Source organism: Tenrec ecaudatus, chromosome 2 (genome assembly GCF_050624435.1).
Source record: "Tenrec ecaudatus isolate mTenEca1 chromosome 2, mTenEca1.hap1, whole genome shotgun sequence".
In the NCBI taxonomy this organism is placed as follows: Eukaryota; Metazoa; Chordata; class Mammalia; order Afrosoricida; family Tenrecidae; genus Tenrec; species Tenrec ecaudatus.
Window position 1 is genome coordinate 204360939 of NC_134531.1, and position 3775 is coordinate 204364713.

A 3775-nucleotide genomic window follows, 5' to 3' on the forward strand; every position below is an offset into this window, starting at 1 on the left:
GGGTTGAGTGTATCAGACAAGAATTCTTGTGGAAAAGTAGTTAAAGATTTAATTATAAATTGGAAAGTGGGTAGTTCTAAATATAAAAGAAATATGTGTAACAGTTCATTTTCATAAAAATTATGATCTTGGGACCCTTTTGAGGCAGTTCTACTCTGTTCTATAAGGTCACTATGAATCAGAATCAGCTGATTGGCAATCGATGTATGGAACTCTGTCCTAGGGACTGGGGACCAAAAGTAAGCAAAGCAGATAAAAAGTCATAGCTACATGGAACTTACAACTTAAATGGTAAGACAATTAGCAAGTATAGTAAATGAAGGATGCTATGTTTGTTGCATGATAGTAAACAAACAAACGAAAAGTAATTCCATTGAGGCAATACTGCCTCACGGTGAGACAACTTAGAGTTTGGGAGGCTGTAGCTCTTTACAAGAGCAGATAGGCCCAATGATTATAAATACTATGAAAAAAATGAAACAAAAATTGCGGGGAAGAGAGATAAAGGGTTTTTCAATATTTAAAAACACCAAGAGGGCCTAAATAAGTAAGTGTTTTAGAAAAAGCCTGTAGGTGCGGGGACAGTCATGCAGGAAACCCATCTTGTAGAAAAGCTTGAAAGTATCGGAGACAGCAAATGCAGCCTTGGATTGTGAGCTGCGTGGTCAAATTATATGAATACATTATATATCAATAAAATCCACAGGTTGCTATTTTGACAATAATCTGGCATTAAATCAATAATTCTGAGGAAAGGGATAAGAGTCAGTGTCTGAATAGTATCAAAAAGTGGGGCTGAGTAGGATAGAGAGGATTTCTTTAAATATAAAGAAAACAAATGTTGGTAATCAATAAAACTGATGGAAAGTCAGGGTAGACTCACCATTGGAAAAGGACGTGATGTTAAGTGATGTCCATTGGTTCGTAACACAGAACATCGCCATCTACCGAACTGAATCCTTATTGGCAACCATTGAGGTTGGCCCAAGATGTTGGAAATTTACATATTTCAGTTTAAAAAATGCTAAGGAATTTGTATGAATATCCATTTTGTTCCGCAAGTAGCAAATATTTTTAGTCTTTTGCCTTACCCTCAAAATTGACCATTAGAAGAGTGATGTGATACCACCAGCAATTGGAAACTTTTTTTTCCCTTAATTGCATGTAATTGGGAAGCCGTGGTGTTAGGTGGGTTATGCAGTGCACAGCAAACTGCAAAACCAGCAGTCATACCTCTAGAAAATAAAACGAGTTTCTCTAAACCCGTAAAGACTCACAGAGTCAGAAACACACAGAGACAATTCGGCTCTGCCACAGGGTCACTAGGAGTTGGAATCAACTCAACGACAATGAATTTGGTTTTAGTTTTAGCATACAATGACCGCATTTCTCATACCCCCTGTGTTCTCTGCCATCCACCCACAGGTTCTAATATTGCCCACTCTCAGCTGGCATGATGATGGGAATGACCAATGCAAGTTCTCCCGCAGTCTTTGTACTTCTAGGCTTCTCTGCACGACCCTCCTTTGAACCTATTCTTTTCATACTGGTCTCTATTTTTTATGTGGTTTCTATTGTGGGCAATAGCATCATCATTCTGGTATCTTGCATGGATGTGCGGCTCCACACTCCCATGTACTTCTTCCTCACTAACCTGTCCTTCCTGGACCTTAGCTTTATCACAAGTATTGTCCCACAACTCCTGGTCAACCTGTGGGGACCACAGAAAACCATAAGCTATGGAGGTTGTGTGGCCCAGTTCTACGTCTCTCATTGGCTGGGAGCAACAGAGTGTCTTCTCCTGGCAGTCATGGCCTATGATCGCTATGCTGCCATCTGCAGGCCTCTCCACTACACTGCAATCATGCAACCACAGGTTTGTGTGGGCCTGGCCTTTACCTCATGGTTTGGGGGTCTGATCACCAGCATAGTGGGCTCCACAATTACCATTGTGTGGAAAAAATCGTATTGACTACTTCCTATGTGAGATGCCCCTCATTATGCAACTAGCTTGTGTGGACACCAGCCTCGATGAACTAGAGATATACCTGGTTGGTTTTATAGTGGTTGTCTTGCCTCTAAGTCTCATCTTGGTCTCTTATGGTCACATTGCTCGTGCTGTGCTCAAGATTAAGTCGGTAGAAGTGCGAAGGAAGGCATTCAACACTTGCTCTTCCCATGTGGCAGTGGTATCCCTATTTTATGGGAGCATCATCTTCATGTACCTCCAGCCAGCCAAGAGCAACTCTCATGAGAAAGGCAAGTTCATAGCCCTCTTCTACACTGTAGTCACCCCGATGCTGAATCCTCTGATTTACACACTGAGGAACAAGGACGTGAAGAGAGCCCTCAGGCACATTTCAATAGGGAACTGCTGTGACTTTTCAGGAAAATGAGAGTTTATTTAGAGGCTCTTTTTTAAAGAATGAGTTGAAATGGGACATCATTTCTGTTCTAATAAAAGCTTTACTTTGATGTAGGCGCACAAAGTGTGTTCATGAAGCAAGTTGAGGAACTTTTAATTTTTTATATTTTCTATTTGATTCCAATAATATCTTCCACGTAGGATACTGAAAAAGTCCTAGTTGTGCAATGGGATACACACTGGGCTGCAAAGCACAGGTTAGCTGTTCCAATCCTCATTCAGTGATGAGAGATAGAAATAATGTCTTAAGGAGCGATGGCACAAAACTTTCAGAATCTGTTAAAAACACAAGCAGCCAAAAATCTAAAAAAGCATATTCCTATGTGAAATATACCTAAAAAGATTCAGTTGAGACACATAATCAAGCTCTCAAACACTAAAGAGTTCTGGGAGTAGCAGGAGAGAAGAAAATAGTTACATACAATGGATCCTCAATAAGACTAAGTATCAATTTGTCTTCAGAAACTTTGGAAGCTGTAATGCAGTAAAATGCTATCTATAAAGCTGGTGGGGGGGGTGGGGGGGGCGGGAACTATCAAGCAGGAATTCTATAGCCTGCAGAATTCACAGTCCTTAGGGATACATATGTACATACTTAAAAGGATGGAAAGCAATGCAGCCAGCTGGGAGGATGAAGTCTTGATACATTACACAATACAGATGGAGCTTGAAAGCATTATGATAAATTAAATATGTCAATCTCAAAAAGAAAAATATAGTATAACCTTACTTAAATAAAAAGACAAGAAGAACAGGGAGAATCAGTTACATGAAGGGGCTTCAAAAAATTGTGGAAGACATCCGTTAGCTTTTAACTCTATTTTTACACCATCTTTTTAATATATATGTATCACATAATTACTCCAACCAACAGAACAATAGATAGGGTTCCCTAATATGTATGGTTAGATCATCTAAGATAATCTAAAAATGCTTTAATACATTTTAAACATAATTGAACAAAACAAATGAGATAATTTAAATTAAATGGAAATATCCCTAAAACACACAGTCTGCCCAAATCCATAACAAGGAAGAAATTAAATGAGTTGGAGCAAATCTCCCAACAAGAACAATCCTGGGCTAGATGGCTTTAGTGAGGAATTCTACCAAACACTTCTAGAAAACATGATTTAGAACCACCTTAGAAGTTTTTGAAAAGGAAGATATCACAAGAAAGAAAAACTAAAAACCAATGTATCTTTTAAACATATATATGTAAAAATAAAGAAAATACTATCAAACAAAATCCAACACCATATTAAAAGAATAAGACACCAGGATCAAATGGGATTTATCAAACATGGACGGCAAAGGTGGCACAACATATAAAAGAGAGCAGTAAATATA

At 38.6% G+C, this 3775-nt stretch overlaps 1 pseudogene; it reads left to right on the plus strand.

Annotated features, from left to right (window-relative positions):
- Positions 1-1456: 1456 nt before the first annotated feature.
- LOC142441273 (olfactory receptor 2C3-like) lies at positions 1457-2396 on the plus strand (annotated as a pseudogene).
- Positions 2397-3775: the final 1379 nt, after the last annotated feature.